Source organism: Grus americana, chromosome 13 (assembly GCF_028858705.1).
Source record: "Grus americana isolate bGruAme1 chromosome 13, bGruAme1.mat, whole genome shotgun sequence".
NCBI classification, from domain to species: Eukaryota; Metazoa; Chordata; class Aves; order Gruiformes; family Gruidae; genus Grus; species Grus americana.
Genome location: NC_072864.1, coordinates 6,191,602 through 6,212,019, shown reverse-complemented (window position 1 = coordinate 6,212,019; position 20,418 = coordinate 6,191,602). Strand labels below are relative to the sequence as shown.

The window sequence follows — 20,418 nt, the reverse complement described above, 5'->3', positions numbered from 1 at the left end:
CTTGCACATTAAATACCTCCTCTTCTATCTCAGCTCCAGCCTGCACTCGTGAGGATTGTCACTTAGGATGAAGGTTCGTTCTACTAGGTTTGAGTTGCTATACCTCTTATAGTTTCCCAGGCTGATCATATAGTTAAATGCATACATCCCAGAAAGCAAACATTACTGAAGTTTCCTCCCTGGGATTGCTGCGATGTTAAAGCATGGTTGGTGCTATTCTTTGGCGTTTTGCTTGTTTTCAAGGGAGAAGATATCTATATGATATGTTAACACTGGAATGCAAACATCTAAAGACAAATCTAATAAGTTTGTCCATATCATTACCTGTTGCTTCACTGAGACAAGGAAGGAACCTCTTTGAGGAAGGTGACCAGGAATGTATTATCACAGCATCTTAAGAAATGCAAGTGATCTGTATTGCCCAAAAAGGTTATAGAAGGTGACAGAATAAATAGATCTGTCTCCTTCCTCTCAACACTAGAAACATCACCTTACTTCATTTTCCGTGACAAGCTGCCAAATAAATACCTATCCTGAGTATAGGAGGAAATGACTCATCCGTTCCACGTACAGTGGCTCCTGTTTCCATGTCATGGTAGAAGCAGTGGTTCTGAGCATACAAAATCCATATATATCTGTACAACATGGGAAAACTGGAACATATATACTCATGTGCATATTATCCATGGTATCTATTATCATTTAGCAAATCTGTCTTTCAAAAAGTTGATATTAGATTTCATGTCAAGGAGAAATGATACTTAGGCTGGGATCACCCACACTATCATGAAGTATTTGCTGTCTATGACAGAGGAACTGGGCTTAAATTGCTATTTGTCCTTTCAGTCAAACACATCTGAGACCTGAAGACCTGCCACAGCTGTCAGTGTAGGGATGACTGCTTGGGTGAGGGGACCCAAGTACAAAGGTGCTTGCTCTTAACAGACACATCACCGTAGCATCTCACTGGTCACTAGGTTGAGAGTCCTGATTGATAGTCCTGTCTTGAGAGGTGCCCACCCCCTCCACCAGTTATTTTTCAACACTCTTGCAGATATTCTGGACTGCACAGAATACTATATCAGACACCAACACTAGGCTAAGGGCTTTTGCAGGAGAAAAGGGCTGCCTGGTGCCCTCAGAATGGCCACACCAGCATGAACCAAGGCATTTTCCAGTAAATGGAGCACCATTTACAGTACAGCAGTAACATAAAATCAGCTGCTGTTTTGCTTTAACCACACACCCGATTTTGCCTCTGAGGCAAGGCCAGGCTAGAAGCAAGCAATTTCCTATCTCTCCTGAGTTAAAGAGATTTATGCTCACCCTTACTGCACGTGCACAAAATGAACTCAGCCTTTACACAGCCCCACAAGCGGGAGGCTCTCCCCTGTCCTTGTATACCCATTCACACATCACACATCATGTAGCTCATAAACCATGTCACACACTAATGAGATCCAAATAACGCAGAATCTACAAAGTAGTAACATCTGTAGTTAGACTATTTAGCTTAAGTCACAAGGATTAACAGTCCCCATGGTTCTAGAAATACACTAATCACGTGCAAGGATCGCAGAAGAATTGTTGCCATCTTGCACTGCCTGGCTGGCCAAGTGATTTTAATCTTCTTTTGGGATAGATACTGGATCTTACAGACCACTGGTCTGTTGCCTTACAAAATGAAAGAATTCTACAGCCCCTGTATTATCTCTGTCCCCGCATTGTGTCCTTTTTGTGTAAGAGGCAGGAAAATAATGTTTTAATGCAAAATATTTAGCATTAAAAAGAAAAAGCAAAAAGCTATCTCAAGACCAAGGAAAAACTCTGGGACAGAGCTTTGGTTTTCATGACTGTTCCACAAGCTTGTTTTACAAAATCCTATGAGTAGGAGATAACCTAACAAATTCAAGCACATCTGCAAATGCAGCGTTGGAAATAGATTACAAAACCATTTTCAGCCTAAAATCCTGGATAAGCAGTTTGTGGTTTTTCTTTTTTTCCTGCATATTCTAAAAAATTATTAGAAATCTGATTATTAAACAGCACTTTTTTAAACCCCTGCGATCATAATATATTTCCAATACATGTATATATGTGTATTGAAATTTAATAGATATATTATTACCACTTTTTTAAGGAACAACCAGAAATGATAGGATGCTTTTCACTGACTTCTACAGTCTTCCATAGATCACCCAAGAGAGAGCCACAGAAGAACAACGTTTCAATAATCCGTACTTTGAGTAATAGTTTGAACATAAAAGATTACTGTGCTGAAGGCAGCCAGTGGACATATTTCATACTATCATGGTAACTTTCTTTCTTATCACTTTATTTCACAATATCATCTCCCTTGAAAAAATAAGACTGTATGATATTTCCGTCTCCGGGAGTTGAGACGAGCATAACGATTCTATCTGGTTTAATACACGATAGTACTCTTACATCAGTTTTCCGTGAAAATGTAGAAAATCCAAAGGAAGGATTTCAAGGAAACAAACCTATATACAATGTTTGTTCTGTGCATGTTTGGCTTTCTCCTTTTCTGCAGGCTTTTTATTACTGTCAGAGAGTGCTGCCCTAACCCTTTCTATAGAAAGAATAATCGTAAATCTGCATGAAGTTCATGATGATTAGTTTCTCTTGGAGTTGGGCCAAATAATAAGCCTTTCACCAATACAGACTTCACATGTAGGCTCAGTCGAGAATTCATTTATTAATCCTTTCGATCAAGCCTGGATTAAGCCATCCAGGGGCCCTAGCGACATCAAGTAACTCTGTGTCTTGAGATACGCCTCCCAGTCGAAAGACCTCCACAACAGCAAGCAGAGGTTACCCCCGAACATAGCCTGTGCTGTATCTTTACTGAATTCTGGAGGGGCACCTGGATCAGGACGTCTATGTACAGGCATCACTCGTCCCTTTGCTGTGCTCCCTTTTAGGCCAGGACACACCACACAAGCGTGTTACAGGCCAAAGGGCACGGGAATATTTGAAAGGTATAATGTGTTGGAAAGGACAGTGTAACTGAAGATGAGATCAGGTCTAAGAAATCCAGTGGCTGACCTAAGAGTTTTTTTACTCCTACCCTTTTATTCTAAAAGTACAGTAATGAAAAGATTTTCGCAGCCACTCAATGTGTCAAAATCTACAGATTTACTTACCCATGCACAGCATTACTTTTGTATCAAAGGCAACCATACTTCAATTCAATACTACTTTCTATAAGCTGTATTAAAACTCTGTCACTCCATTTCCTAAGGGTTCAGCTGAAAATCAGTTTCTTTGGCTTTCAGCCCCTATGAGTTTCCTAGTTTAAATTCTTTGTCTTTCACTTTAAAATTCAGATTTAGAGGTTGATATTCTACTTCAGAAGCAAGATTAAGCTAAAAAACTAATTTCCATCTTCTTTTATCTATTTGGTTATTTCATTTCAAGAGAATTAGCAAGATTTTCCTGTTGCAAAACTCCCACCTGGTCTGACTTGCCCGAAAGGTTAATGTATCCTCTGAAACGCAGCTGAGTTCAAAATGATCCCTCTCCCCCTTCCTACCACATCCCCCTCTCGATCCAGGCAAGATTTGTTGCAAACATTTCACAGAGCTCTAACGTTGTGTGAACTCTTGCTGAATTATTGTTGTTCCAGGAGTGTCCTGGGGGATTTTCAGAGCTGCTGGGAGACAGTGATATCCCTTGTGGAGGACTAATAGACTGTCACTGTTTCCACTGGGAACAATGAAGGTCAGACGTGCTAGCTAACCTATGTTAACACATAACTTCCTCGCCCTGCTCAGGAACAGCATTGAAAATAACACCATGCCTAGATACCCCTCCTTGCCATTTCCCTGAGATCACATCGGATCAGAGCTAATAACGCAGTCCTTTGTGCTTCAGCCCAGTCCCTGGCAAATCACCTCAATAACCCCGTAGGGTCTGCTACTCTGGTCGCTCTGTCAGAAAGTGTCAAAGGACAGAAAGGAGGAAAAGTTGTCTGCTCAAAGTGTCTGCCCGAGCAGCTGAGCCCTGAGTCCTTCGCTCATCCTGCACCATACCCCTACTGCTCAATGCTTGAGCACTTGCTTTTATAACCGTATCAACTAACCCCCGTTAGTCAATTTTAACTCCTTGTTTGCCAAGTCTTCAACAAACTGCCTTTTTTTTTCTCCCTAATCCACCACCTCATTTTGGTTTTTGCATTTGTTTTGGGTTTTGTTGTTTGGTTTTTTTACCTTTCAAGTCACTTGGAGTTCTTCCAGAAGAAACAGACTGTGCAAGTTCACAACATGGCAAAGGCCAGTGGATGAATTCTGCGCCCCCCTGTTTTTCAAAACTGGGATTCTGCTGGGTCCTGCAGAACAGCAGTAGATTCAGGGAAGACTCTCCCAGGAGTTGCTGCCATCCTTCCTCATGTAATACTCTATAAAAGATAAAGGTTTGGTTGACAGCATGTTTACTTGTAGGCACTATTCGATGTTTTATTTTAACACATCTGTAAGCATCTGTTGATCTTTCACTTCCCAATATGTTAATGGTCCAGTATTTTGCTATATTCTGAAAAACTACAGGAGCAAATGTAAAGCTGGGGGGAAAAGGGGGGATTCAGAAGTTTTAACAAGAAAAACTGTAATTCATAAATATTATGACTACAAGGGAAAATGAACCACAGCTTGATCACACAACAAGAATAGCAATTAGGAACAATTGTTGAATTTAGTTTAGGTATGCAGCATACGTAGGTAAATACACTGAATGCTAATGGTTTTATAATAGTCTTATTAATTCACACACATAGTTAATGTTTAAGATAAACTCCCCATCTTTAGAGTAATTTATGCATTCCACTTTTATAGAATTCCAGTTGAATGAATATGAACATAATCATTTTGCACAAATGTTCTCTAAGGAGTGTGCAGAGAGTCTGAGGCAATGCTGAGGCTCCCCACAGCTTTATTCATAATGGATCAGTCTATTCATTCCTTATTAATTTAATGGAGTACAACTGAGCAGTCTAGCAGCTTGAGCTTATGAGTGTTTCACAAATGGGGCTTTTTGCCTGTAATCGCTTAATCCTACTGGCTAGGCCTCATAAATTGAATAAAGGAGTGAACTAGGTTTTAATTAAGTCTAAGGAATGAGCTTGTCTGAAAGATACTTCAGCCTCTTAAGATCACAGTGGTGAAGTGTGTTTGTCCAGGAGCCTAGCAGGGGCAAGCATCCTATGCTAGTTAGGTTAGAGACCAGTTGCTTTGATGTAAGGTATTTGTTAATACCTTTTTTCCCTTTAATTAAAAATCCATTCTCCACTGTCAGTACCATCCGAGAGCGCAAGTGAGAGAACTGCAGCAAACCTGACCAGTTCTGGAAAGGAAAGTGGTTTGCATTCATTCTTTCTAACTCCATAAAGTAGTAGCTCACAGAGAAAAGCACAGATTGACGCTGACAAACAGGGAAGAAAACATTTGGCCCTAACAGTTTCGAACCGCTCTCTGTCAGGGCTCAGTGCCCTAGGTTAAATACAACTCAAGCAGAAACCATAAGGAAAAGTGCAAAACTGTGAGTCAGGCTCTCATCCCCTTCCGGGGGTCCTATACATCTGGTCAGAGGTACCAAACTTGCACCTACCCTTACCGCGATTCCTGACTCTGTGCATACCCGAGCGCCAGCTCAGGCGGACTGAATTGGTACCAATTTCTTACTAAATCTGAGCAGGACACATGAATTAAAGATCTTCTTGTACATTCCTTAGATGCCCAATCCTCTCCGCCTTTTCTAAGCAAAACAGAAAGAGAGAGATTGCATCTCTTGCAAAATGTATTTGCAGCCACTTTCTTTCAAAATTCAGCAGCTGGAGAAGCAATTCTTTTCTAGGTTTACAAACTAACTTAGCTCTCATCCAGGCTAGGAAAGAGTGGCATTCAAATCCCTCCCTCCCCACAGTGGTCTCCAGAGAACACAAATTATCATCTTCTGTACTTTCTCCAAACTACCTGTTGAGGATATATCCTGGGCAGCAAAGATTCATGGTGGTGTAAAAGCCTTTCTTATGAATGTATTCCATTTTCCACTCTGGTGGGCTGTCTAGAGTATATGCATTAGATAAAGCAGAGATGCTAGGCACTGAACTCGGGTGCCCTCCTCCCTCCTGGGACCAAGGCTGGAATGTAAGCTCTGTTGTGCACTATCATAAAAACTATTGCTTTGGTAAATCATCTTCCAGGATGCAGGATTTTCTTTTCGTACATGTAGATAAGGAACGAGATTCTGGGGAATCCTAAACCAAAGGCTTTGCTGGTTTGTTTGGTTTTTTGTTTGTTTGTTTGTTGTGCAGTAAATTGAAGGGGGAAGATGCCCTGTTTCTGCTATAATTTTACAGCTGACAGTTCAATTTTACAAGTACCCAAAAGTGCTCTGCTACCTGGCTATGTTTTTCACACACTGGTGCAACAGTGCAGTGAAGTCTCAACAAAAATCAGACCCCTTTTGCTGTCTGTATAAACACATAACCAGAGACAGGTCCCAGACCATCTCAAGCATCCCACCTAAGGGCCGTATTTTAAAGAGATTTGGCATTCATTTGTCATTTTCCTTCCATCTTTGAAAATAAGAAATGGGAAAATGTAAGGCTGGTGAAAGGAAGGCTAATTTGCCTGGCTTGCTTCTTGTGGGTTTTACTGAATTATCCTGCTGCCCTTTAGTCATGTTTTGGTATTAATTTAGCTGTAGGTTTAAGTTATGCCAAAGGCAGGAAGGATATGAATTTTAATTAGGCACCCATCTCTCACTGAATTCTCCTAGGCTCCTTTGAAAATCCAGACCCTAGAGCTGTCATGTATGTGTGCGTGCTTGTTTCTGGGCATGTTGTATATATTTGTGCATACACAAATCTACATAAATAAATAAAGTGACATGATCAGATTTTCAAAGGCATTCAATCTCAAGAAGCACCCCCGTTGTTCTCAACAAGAGTTGGTGCATGCTGAGCTCTTCTGAAAAACCAGCCCAGATCTCTGACTCCAGGGAACACTGAACTTTATACAGCTGAGGCCTGAGACGAACATACATGATTTCTGATCACAATTAAGTTTTAATTGCTTTAAAAGATTCCGATCTGGGGGTGGGCAAAACAATGCATCTTTCTAAATGGTTGGCTTTTCAGTTTAAACCCACTTCTCCTAGGCGGGTGACAACGTTAGGCATCCTGCCAGCTTGAGTCTGGAGGGCTCCGATGAACAGCACACAGGCTGTGACAGGCTGGAGGAGTGGAAGCATTCAGAAAGCCTGCTCTAGATTTTCTATTATGTTAAAATGGGGTGAAAAAGAAATAAAGTTAAACAACAACAGAAGTGCATGGTAAAATGTAAATGCAAGCTGTATTTATTTAAAGGGCTGTTCTGATTGCTTAATTACAGTTCTTTCAGAAAAAAAAAAAATATACCCCTGGCTTTTTTTCCTCTGAACAGCTTGTTTTCTGTGCATGGCTAGAAAGGCAGGCAAGGTTCATCTTGGGGATGACAGACCTACAGTGGTCAGCATTTTCAAAGCTGGTACCTATTCAGGATCTAAGGCTATTTTCAGTTTTGATTAAATTTTCCAAACTACTCAAAAAACCCATTTTTAATTATTCATACAAGTAACAAATGAGAGGACTCTAGTATATGAATATGAAGGAGTGAAGGCTCCTAGATGTACTTCTGAGAGCACTCCTCATGGCAGTCAGCCTCACTGGAGTCAGTCTCCCTGCAGTTTTGAAGGGCAGACTTACTTTGAAAAGAAAACAAAAACACAGAGTTGCAAAACCACAAAATCTGACAAAGGCAGAGACAGAAATGATATTACCCTCCGTAAAAAAAAAAAAAAAAAAAAAAAAAAGGCTGGACTCTATGAGTGAGAATTCAGTGAGGGGCAAAGAGGTAGATGGGGAAAAAAGCTTCTATGCACTGTAGATGAAAGAGCTGCAACCAAGAAGCTAAAAGCCACTGGAGACTGAGTCACGAGTGACTCACTAACATGCCAAAATGGCCATTGGAACCGCTTTTTTGACTAACAAATCCCAAGCAAACTCCCTCTCTAGCCAACCGCTTCTTCAGCTCAATCTCTTGCCTACGACCAGCAGCTTTTCCTCCCTCCCCATGCTAAGAATAGAGGTCGCCACCACCGTAGCTCAGCAACTGCAGAGGATCAACGTATAGAGAAAATATCATATGGAGCTGCTGGTACAGCCCAGAGTGTGGGCAAGTTTGTTTTGGAAGAGGTCATACGTATGCAAGTCAAAAGGATCCTTCTGTATCCTTATTTTCAGTGTGAGCAGTTTATGGAGCAATATCTTGAAAGTACTTTTTAAATAAGCAGAAAACTGGAGGTACAGTGTCAACTGTCTACTGAATAAATGCATAAAGCCCTCTAAATCAAAAGATGCATAATCAAAGTACTACTGATCTATTTTTAAAAACGGATAATTTTCTCACATTTTAAACCAATGGCACTTAAAAGAAATAACATATAATAGAGTGCAACATTTTCCAAACGACTGCAATTTTTAAGGTGTTGCTAACACAGATCTATTGACTGATTTACACTAATTACTTAAAAAAGATGCTCCAGGGCAAATCACAGGCTCTCAGTCAATTTACAAAGGAGGTCATTCAGTAATTGACAAGGTGTGCACCTCCTTTTGAATACCTGTCGGACTGAAAAGAAAATAAAGACTGAACTCAGAGAAAATACCTAGAAAATGTGGTTAAGCTAACACAGAATTCTCATCATATTGTTAATTGTTAATGTTAACGCATAATTCCTCTTTTTTTCATCATCCTGCAAAGGAAAAAGGCACAACTGGTATAAATATTAAATCTGCATAAGAATTAGTCCTGAAGTGCTGATTTGTATATTTCCTCAAAAAATATTTTTCCAATTTCTGTGAACACTTAGCACTGATGTCAAGAGAGGTACCAAGGCAGATAATTTCAGGAGCACCACACATCTAAGGAAAGCACATAGCATCATCCCCTTGCATTTTGTGATTCATGGGAGACTTTCTGTAACATACACAAGCAATTCAGTGCCCCAACAAATCTTTGCTAGTATCTGATGTGATGTGCAGAAAGCTGGGATCATTCATTTGGAAAGGAGACGGAACAATTAACAGCCCACAGTGACAGGGTCAGGATAGATTCCAGATGTTCACAAATGCATTTGAATAAAATCTACATTTCAAAAAAAAAAAAAAAATCCCAGGTAACTATTTATACCTCTGTCGTGTGCCTGCTGAAATCATGGGGACAATATGGCCCAATGGGTTTTAGAGAGAGGCTGCAGCCAAATTCTGCCACCAGGCTGGGCATCAGCAATGGCTGGGCAAATTTGTATGCAGGCTTTCACGCTGGTCACCGAGCTTCCTGATCTACTATCTGTAATTACACATTTGAAAGTTGCATAAACAGGTGGGAAAAAAGGGTTGACAAGCTAGTAGTCTTTTTCACATTCCTGCAATATGATAGAATATATATACAATCAAACCTCAATTTACATTAGCATCAATGGTGAAAAATAGGATGCCAGCATTGTCTACCACAACAGCTGTTCGGCATCTGAATGAAATACTGTATCCAGTATTCACCCATCTCATAACATCCTTTTTGTAAGTCTCAGAGGTCACCTAAACACATTTATTGACTTCATTATTTTTATATAGGCAGAAAAAATTGATGGTGCTACAGAGCTGAGCAAATAACTCACAATAAAATCTTTATTCAATATATTTCATCTTTTTTTTACTGTTCCTGCAACACAGTGAAATTCTTACATTTAACCATTATCTAAAATCACTATCTGAGAATTTCTGCAGTAAATTTTTTTATGCTACAAGATGTTCTTGGAAAGTTCAGAGTGAATGTTTACCATTAAAATCGTGTTTATTATTTAGATAAACCATGCAGTACTGTTTCTGTTCTCCTATTGACTTATATAATTTATAGTACAGTGTGACTTGTGAATTTTACTGGTAAGCGTACATGACAAATCCATGAACAGTTGGTTAGAGTGGCTCAGATTCTAGGACTTGTCAATAATTAATTTCATGGGGAGTAAAATTAAAAGGCAATTTGAAAGGATCACGTCCCAAGTGTCCTATCCAGAAGAAACAGAGACCAGAAAATGTGATAGCAATGCACAAATCAGAGGTTGAATAGTTGTACATATTCTAAAATGAAACTCCCTCTGGCATTTTGCATGAAAGCCTGGATATATTTGGTTGCCTTTTTTTTTTTTTTTTTACAAAAATACTTAATTCTGCTAAGCACCCATTTCACTCATTTCCTGAGTGGGAGACAGCCAAATCCTTAGATGCTATCAGCCACCCCAGGCTCCTTGACAAAAATCTAGTGACATCTTAGCTGATGAACTTACAAAAGGAGAGACTATAAACAATGTTCCTGAAACAGATACTTTTTGCATGAAAAGTGCAGCCCATGATGTGCTCAGGGAAGGCATATCACTATGAATCCAGATGAAGCCTGGATCGTTCAGTGATATGATGATATCAATTCCTGCTGATAGAGATGGGCACTGATTTCACAATACACAGCTCTGAAAAGTTGATTTGCTTCAGCGAATTCCTCTTTGGATCTTATTTTGAAGCAGACTAAGGAATTGAGATGACCTCAAGCATAGTTACGTATGTTTTTAGAGTGCTCTTACAGATGAAACTCTTCAAATTGAATGAGGTCTGAAATTTGCTTGAGAAAGTTGACCCATCCTTATTAAAACAAATGAACCAACAAGTCAAGCACATTGCTCATTATGACTATAAAAATAATTCAAAGCAAGCCCCCCCACTGGCTCAACACAAAGGGATGGCTCATTGGTTCTGCAGGGTATGAGTAGGAACAAGCACAAATGCAAATTGTACTGGCGACACGATGATGTGTACGTACGGACAAGTTTCGTCCTTTAACTGTGCACAGGGGATCTTTCAAATGTCTGATCAAAACAATTTAAGTCACAAGCTCTGCACAAAAATGCCTCTTCTATGATGAGGAGACAAGGTGCAATGATTTGAGGTCCCTTCCAACATCACATTCTATGAAATGATAAGCCAAGTTTTATCCAAATGTCCTCTGAATCTTCATGCATTCCTGACTATAGTAATTTTGTATAATTAGTCCAGGAAATCTAAGTAAAGCATTGCTTGACTTCTATAATTGTCAGAAATACACCACAAGAAACAGAAGCCTTGATATTATGGCATGAGAATGACACCAAGAGGTACCACGTCCTCATGATAATGGGCTCCTCTTTAACCCGTACCCAACAGTGAGCAACTCAGTAAACCACAGGTAAGTTCCAAAACCTCTCTTCATTAATATACAAATAGAGGTCTAGCTCTATTGCTATCTCGTATAGACCCTGCTGCCATGGCATTTTTATGACATATTTTGTAAAAGAAGACAGGGTTCAAAAACTGCTGAAAGGGATAATAACTGTTTCATGTACTCTGCACACACTATATGAGGAACGGTAGAGAGAAGCTTTGAGACAGCTGTCTGACATCCATGTTCCAAAATGTTTGTATCACTGATATAAAGGTATTACGACACTGTCAATCTTACTTTCTTTACAATCCTATACACCTTTTAATACTACAAGTGATTTTCCAGATGATTGGTTGGCAGAGGTTCAACCGAGATGCCCACACGCTGACACCCAAGTTCCTGTTTCAACGGATTCTCCTCATGCAAAAGAACAAAATGAATTTGTCCTTCTAATGAGCTCCTCTTGATCTGACACATGAGACATAAATGGTGCGGTATTATTTTAATTTCTAGCAGTCCTGTGCATGTCTCAGTTGCCCAGTCAGTGGGACTGGTCCTTTTGTGGGCTATCTCAAAAGAACGAAGCAACTGAGGGAAATGACTGAAGTGAAGCACATGGAATATTTTCCTTTCTAAGGGTGAGCCTGTCAGGGACACCTCAGGGGTGACACACAGAAAGACCAAGGTTAAAATCCCTATCTCCTTGAAATCAATGGGATTTTTGCCATTGACTCCAGGGGAACCAGGATTTCTTTCTAAAATACTTTGAAAAAGATTGCAGTCAGCCTCGCTCTGTAGCGTTAACCGGTGTGTCGTCACCAGCTGCTGTTGATTTACACCAGCTGAGAATCTGATCCTCTGTACTGCAGGGAGGAGAGATTCATCCCGCTATCAGTCCTCATTGTTACTCACCAGCCTGAGCCCGTGCTGCGGATAAAGAGAGGGCTTTAATCCCCAGCACTCTCAATCCAATACCTTTCACCACTGCCGGATTCACATTTTGTTTTGTTTCTTTAATACGAGCTTACAGAAGAATGAAACTGATAAACTTCCTCCTGCTCAGATTGCAGAAGCACAGGATAATATAACAAGTTAAATGAAACATTAGGAGAAATAGAAAGCACTTTAGAAAACATGCACTGCCTCTTTAACATTTCAAATTTTTCTTTTAACATAAAATTACAGCATAATATAAGAAAGGAATCCGGCAAGATGCTTTATCACAATACTTGGGCAACTTTAACTCATCTCAAGTGTTATTATAAGAAATAGAATTTACTGGTATGGACTTATATTCAATAGCACTCCTTCCCTTTTTAATGAAATGTCATTATTCCAATACAAATCCTTTCATTCCACAACCCGCTCCCCCCTTCATCTCACTATATTTCATTTCCTGCAGTTACGTGATATTATTGCCTTTTTTTTCCACAGCTATTGATTTAGGTGTATATGGTTATTACAATGCAAAATAAAACAGTTCCCCCATCCATTCTACCTTGTACCGTTGAACATTAACTTAATTTGTTTCAAATCTGCATTTGATTTGGCAAGGAAACCATTTATCTTTATGAAGAAAGCCCTCATAAAGTAGGGACTTCAGGAGATCACTGCTTTAAAAATTTAATAGCCTTGTGTCTTATACACTACAAAAATGAATTAAACCTTCAAATATTATATGTCTCAATGTAACCTTTTTGCATTTCATACTATGTTTAATTTATTATATCCCAGGAAAAAGAATTAGATAAAACCTCACTAGATTTAGGGTAGTAGTTGGTTCTTAGTTTTGTTTTGACTTCGGTTGGGTATTTTACATTCCGGGATTAAAAGTCTATCAATACGGTGTTAGTAGTTGGATGTAGCTGATGTTGTTAGGCTGGGGTTGGTTGTTACGTATCTGATTTTCTCGGTTTGGTTCTGAGCACTGATGAGAATCATTAAGTTCTGAAGCCACCACCAAAGTTGACCTTCCAACCTGTATGTAGCATGTAACATCTTTAAGGGTGATTTCTGTGGCACGGGCAAAGGACAAGCTTTTGGAGTCCAAAGCGATCACAAATCAAAATAATGTATGTATTCTCACTAGAGGCGGAATACTTGGATTGCAATGTAGTATATGATGCCTTTTGCATGACTAGTGAACAAATGAGGTAGGAAGCAGAAATAACCATGACTGTAATGGAAAAGTTCTGGTTTAGAGAAATAGTCACTGTATGACTAGGCTGATGAACAACATCAGCAACCAAGGGAAAATAATCAAATGGTTTTGCTGGGGTGAGAACTGCTTTAAGTATTTATGTCCCTTATTTCTTGGAAAAACTAATATTTCACATTATTGCATGAATATAGTCATTCTGGACATCTTTAAAAGAGTGGCTCTCCTTCCTTCAGCTTGTTTTTCTACTCTCACCAACAAGAGCTAATTTCACTGATTCACTAATAATTCATGTTTGCATCAGTGAAGATGCCTAAATCAATTGCAGTCAGCAACCTAAATACCTTTCAGGACCTGGGCTGAAGGCCCCAGAATCACTGGCCATCTCCTCAGTGCCAGAGTTAAGGGAAAGGTCTCCTTAACACACAGACTGCTGACCATTTACCTTGAAACCTCTAAGGCAAACCTCCAGTAACCGTAGACTCTAAACCTCTGAACTCCAGCACATGAATTTGATCATATCCTAACACAGTTCCTCCTCCACTTCACTTTCGTGTGTATTTGGAATTCACCCAGGATCTTGAATCTTGAACACAGGAGTCCAGAGAGCAGCAATCCTACTATTCCCTGGTCTTCTCTCCCAATTGTTCTGCCCACTCATATACCTCTTCTGTGCCCTTTGGTCAGAATAAGCTTAGCCAAAAAAAAAAAAAAATCAAGTTTCTGAGGTTTATACCTAGGAAGCTCAGCTTCACAAACACACCTACAGGAAGAATAGACATGAGGCAGACTACGAAGACAGACAGCTCATAGGCTTGGTCTGGTTGACAATGACATGAAGTTTAAGCCTAAAGTAGCAAACCAGAAACACATCAACAGGCACTCTCAAGTCAAGAACCAGAAGTCAATGAAATTGTGAGTAAAAATTAGACCACTTGCTCGGATGAGGAGTTATTAAGGTAAATACCCAACTTTAGACAGGTTGACCTTGGTAAACTGAGATGAAAGACACAATCTTAGCATGGCACACAAAATATAAATGTTGTATCGTCTCTCTGAGGCAGTATTATCTAATGTATTGGTTTTATGTTAGGACTCTCAGTAGTGAAAAAATCATAATCAAAATAAACCTAGGAAAGAGCTTCAAGCAGAGAGGCATGATGAAAGAACCAAAGAAAACTTAAGCAGAAGAAAAAAGCATCTCAAAGGACTCCTTAAAGAGGACAACCAAGGGAAGGGAAGGGAAGGGAAGGGAAGGGAAGGGAAGGGAAGGGAAGGGAAGGGAAGGGAAGGGAAGGGAAGGGAAGGGAAGGGAAGGGAAGGGAAGGGAAGGGAAGGGAAGGGAAGGGAAGGGAAGGGAAGGGAAGGGAAGGGAAGGGAAGGGAAGGGAAGGGAAGGGAAGGGAAGGGAAGGGAAGGGAAGGGAAGGGAAGGGAAGGGAAGGGGGGGATAAAACAGCTAGAACTTATGTAAGTAGGGAAAGAAGGAAACTCATAATATTCAAATCTAAAATAAATTCACCATCAGAACAACTCCCATCAGCCTGCATCGCTGTATTACAGAGCCATATTCTTAGGTACACCTAAATTTTATTGATTTTACAACTATAAAGCAAACAGTGGACAATAGAAATACATTGGATAGGTCTCATTACAAATCTCCCCGTCTGTATCTTAGAACATTCTTAAGCCGCATTTAGCAAGCAACCTGGACAGCGCTGATATACTGTGTACATATATTAGAGACATGACTGTATTTGCCTATTTCTTCCCAGTAGGTAAAAACGGGCTGTTTTCATTGGGTGATCTCCAGAAATGAAATCAGAGCAGGTTATTGTGATTACTCAGCTCATATGATGAATTCCCAGTTTCAGTGAGAATAAGTAACATTCTAATTTAGAGTTGATATTTGACATTGTATAAGAGGGGAGGGGTCTACTTTCCATTTTCTCCTTAGACAACAGTGGTAAACTGCAAAACTCCCTGCTAAAATGTATGATCTTTGGAGAATGCTAATTGACCTACTAAAGTTGGCTTATTTTATTCGGTGAAATTTGCTTATCACAGGCCTCTAGGTGCTTTACATAAACAATATAAACGAAAATAATGAATAGACCAAATACCTAAGTGACAATGGGGACCACATCAATAGCTGTCTGCCCAACAGAATATGGCTCAAAAGAGACTGTATTATAGCATCTGATCATCTCAGAAGGAACAACTTTCCCCCCTTCTGAGGTTTGTTTCATTTCCAAGCACAGGGGGATTTGTTAGTTTGAGGCAGATCAGGTATATCCGCCCCTTGCAGACTGCAGAGCATGGCAGTTCTGTGGATATGCGTACATGTAGAATTGATGCCATCCTGTGGGCGTGGAAAGCAGATGTACAGGGAGCACAGGCGATCCTGATGAGAATGGTACACGCTCCCACACTGCCAGGGTAGACTTCTCCAGTGTGGTGGCTGGTCCAAAACTACAAACAGAGCAAACCTGTTGAGCTCCCGGGTACCCTTCTGTTGATACACCCACACAGGTGTGAGGACAGGCACACCAGCAGCAGAGGTTAGCTCTCATTTTATGTGTTTTCCAAAGTAGAGGATTTCTCTCAAGATAACATGAACATTTTTTTGTTGTTATTGCTATTTCTTTGCATTCAGTCCAGGGAGACTGACTAGGATGAAGCAACCACATCGTCCTCTCACAGAAACACTAATCCAACAGCAATGCTCTCTCTAGGTCAACCAAGCCAGAAACTAAACTGCATATGGGCAGGATCTGAGAGTAAACCAGTCACCCAATGTGAGTCACAATAATGCTTGAGGGATATAAATTATGAAACTTCAAACTTAATATTGAAATAACCAGACTAGACTTACGCTAGCTAGCTAACAAAACAAAGTTCATCATAGCTTCGTTCACCTGGCTGTTCAGGTAGCTCTGTTGCTCGCTGTGAACCTGCCAGGTCTAGGCTGCTAGTGAGCTGGGGTCTCAGGTGGTTCTACAGCCCACTTGTCCCATCAGAGTTTTGAAATACTGACTGTCCTTCCCGATGTGAGGGACAGAGGAGAGACCACCCTCCATTTCAGAAAGCAGGATCCCAGGCAGGAGCAAACAGGCACCGCCTGCCGGACACTTGGGTCCCGCTGCCAACGCCCCTTGCAGTGTAGTGCTCCAACCGGGCTAGCAGATTGTCAGCTGTGACTGGTACATATCATTCACTACGTTCGTGATTCCCACACCTATGCAACTCAGCTGTCCTAAAAGGTAAGTGCATCTGCTGATTCTCTGGCCAGTGAAAGCAAAGCAGAAAATAAGTCCTGTTCTTCATATATTTCATACCACTTAGGAGCAGGTACACGGAGTCAGAGACATTCCTCCCCTTCATGGATTTAAAATTTGGATGAGAAGAAACCTCATTCAATCTTCTGCTAATACAATATGAAACACTCTTCACAGCTGTAATTTCCTGCAGCATCTAAAATGTTTCCTGTTAATATTTTCCATGTTGTTGCTGTTTTTATGAAAAAAAAAAAAAATCCCCTAAATATTAACATTTTCAGATGGCAGAATGGAAAAGGCTAACATAACTCTTAGAGACACAGCATACAAATCCAGAAATAGATCTAAAGCCAGATTTCTCAGTACTGCCTAAATTCTGTCACGGGGAACAGACCAAAACTCCCGTCCAACCTTCTGCTTTTCCTCACCCAGTGCTCAATGTTGTAATTTGACCTCGATTCCAGCCAGAAGAGAAGCCTCATTTCTGTAGCCTGACACAGCTTGTGCACCTTTATTTTCTCATTCTATCCATACTAACTCCTCTGTTGCCTCCTCCTCTCATTGCCATGGCAAATAATAATCCTACTGTTCCTTATAATGCTTGGCGGAGAAAGCTTAGGCTCTTTCTCTGGGAGGATAGTAACTATAAAGATAGTTACTCTGTGCTCCTGCTATTGAGAGTTTTTAGCTCAATGGGAGGTTTGAGAGACAGGGAACAACAAACACAATGAAGCTACAAAATAGCCAAAACCAAAACTAAACAAAAAAAGGAGGGGTTAGTCCTATAGTGGCTCTCGGCTATCCTCATAAATTTCATTTTAAAAGATTTAATGACTGCTCATATTCTGAGCAGCTAAAGGATGAGGGACATCTACAAAGACGACCAGAACTACGCCCATAGAAGTGTGCCCAGCGTTCGCCAGGAGCTTTATTGCCCCAAGAAAACTAGAAAATGCCTTACCCTTGCAGACGGCAGCAACATAGCCAGTGAACAACTTCTATTATTATTTTGCTGTTTCTTTGTCCGTGCTGCCTGGAGGGCAGAACCAGCTTTGATGGTATGAGTGTTTGTTTGGCTACCCTGGCTGCCCAGCCTAATTACTCAGCAAAAAACTGGAGGGCTGATTCCTCATCTGGTAACTGTAACTCAGTGACTGCCAGCCCATCAGCGAACCTAGGTGTATTTATACCAGTCGAGTTCCGTCTGTCTGTCTGCCTGCCTGTCTCATCATCCAGCACGGGGCTCTGGGATTTATGCAGCGTCTCCTCTCTAGCTAAGCAAGAAAAAAATCAAATTGGGCACACTTGCAAGACGGTGCAATTAGTTGCTGAATTGGGTGTGCAGATTAACAGTCGTTCATGGATTTACCTACTCATGAACAAATTTTCAGTAACGATCTCTACAGCTGTGGCCAGCATTTGTGTACTCGGTGACCATGAATACTGGCAAACAAATGTCTTGTGTGCGCCCACAAATCTGGGAAAGATCTAACATGGGATCAAGGCATGCCTTTTGAGAGCTTTCTTGTTCTGGCTGGGCACGCGCTTGTTCCAATGGAGAAAACAGTGAATTGGTTGAGATTCCTGATAGCCACAGTAGAGGAAGGCAAGCGGACCAGACTGAAGACACAAATGGACCTCTAATTTCAGAAGATCTTGCTGCAAACTGGCCTAGTTTGTGGCTTACATGAACAGTAAAAAATACTCACTCTTCCCGGACAGCATTCAGGATCTACCACAGACACTGCTCAGTTGAATGGTATATACAGCTTTTGAAGATCTTTGCAAGCTTTCTGGTTGAAATTAAAAGCAAAACTACATGTATGATTTCAAATAAGAAACTTTTTTTCACTGAGAATATGCATGTGATTTCAGCTTTGTCATAAATCAGTCTGTAAAATTTCTAGCCAGGCTTTTGTTAAAAAGCAAAAAGAATGCTTACTACTGTGGCCATCTTGTGCCAGAAATCCAGTGGCTGGCAAAGCCCTGCTGTGACAGGACCAACTCTGACCTGCACTGTCCTGTACATACACAGTCAACTATATCAATGAGCTTGTACGTGGGATACAAGTGAGTGTCAGGGTCCGTCCCATAGCAAGGGACTCTTTTATTTGTCCATCCTTGTTCCATAGACAGCTGCAGGTGTTTCTGCCAGTCTAACGCACGGCGAAGCACGGCGTCCACGGTTATTTGTAGACCAGTCCCGTAGAGCACCATTACTGGGGTTTTCATATTTGCGATCACACACCCATACCTTGCCATTTGTATCTCTTCATATTTTGATTACTTAGATGCAAATCCACAGCGCATAACAAATTCCTTCTCTCTCAAAAACTGAGTGCTCAGAGTCTTTGCAAGTGTCCATGACATGAAAGACTTTTAAGTGACTGTAAGCTATTTTCCTTGCTGTCAAGCTGCCAGATGATTTTCCTGCTATTAGCACACACCTATACGGGCCAAACTAATGCTTGCCTTTTTGGACATATGTGAGGAAATAAATGTAATTACCAGCAAGATGTAATCACAATTGCTTTACTATTAAAGCTGCTGTATGCTCACATGGTTTAGTTAACAATACATGCAAAAGAGTGGAATTGCTTGATGTCCTCAGGAAAGGGGAAAAGAGGGAAAAAAATATGGCCTCTCTCATTTATATCTGTGAAAACACAACATTTAAATGCAGAATTTGACTTTCCAAATATCACACCAAAAACCTTTTAACAAAAGCAGCAGGGAGAGAAAGCTCTTTAAACCATGATATTCCATGAAGGATTATGAAAATAGAGGTCATTGCAAGAAAGAGAATTGCAAATACAACTTGAAAAGCTTCTCACATTTGTAAATACATCGAGGAGAATTTATTCCTCTCTGGTTTTGCTACCAAAGGATATTTACAGGTTCCTAGGGAAAAAAGAAGAAAAAAAAATGACATCAAATTTGATATACTCTGTGTGGTGCAACATGCTGATGTGTAGTAGTAACACTCAACTGAGCTTCAAAGGAAATGAGTTTTCTAGGCTGGAGTTACACATTACGGGCCTGATCCTGACAACACACTGAGCATTTCCTGAGAGCTTTCGTGTGCCCTCAGCTCTCACTGAATTCAGAGACAGCTTTTGATTTCTTTTGGTGCTGGATTATGATCAGAAGTAATGAGACAAAAATGTAGCGTGCTTCAAAGCAAGAGCTGAAGCTTGTCTTCGTACAGAGCCTATCACGCTGGGGCTCCCATCCTTCGTTAGGGCTCCGGAGTGATAAAATAATAACAATTATGATCCTAATAACAAAGTGAATCTTGGTTTGTCTGTTCAGACAGTCCCAGACTCTGCACAGCAACATATCTTACATACCCAGCAGGAGAAGGAAATGCATTTGGGCTTCTTGCACAGGTGCTTTGGCATATCGCTGACACAGAAGTGGCTAAATACATTCCCAAGCCTTTGACTGACAGCTGTTATTAGCAGGTTTCAGTGACCTGGATCAGTGAGGTCTGTTTTTCAGCAAACCCCGAGTACCCACAGTCTTAAAAGTACACTTCTTGAATGCGTAGGCTATCTTATTTCCAAGCCACTAAGCCCACTGCCACGCGCAGACGACGTGTAGGCAGCCCCTTGAGACTCGAGCCACAGGAGGTGCCAACTGTGACAGACGCGGTGAGCAGGTCCCCTCTTC

The 20,418-nt window shown here is 40.7% G+C and overlaps 1 long non-coding RNA gene across 1 annotated transcript in view; it reads right to left on the bottom strand.

Annotated features, from left to right (window-relative positions):
* Positions 1 to 4,238: 4,238 nt before the first annotated feature.
* Positions 4,239 to 20,418, bottom strand: part of LOC129212437 (uncharacterized) — a 298,847-nt gene continuing 282,667 nt past the window's right edge. The window contains exon 8 of the long non-coding RNA XR_008579167.1: positions 4,239 to 4,420. This is a non-coding gene — a long non-coding RNA (uncharacterized LOC129212437). The remainder of the gene's footprint in view (positions 4,421 to 20,418) is intronic.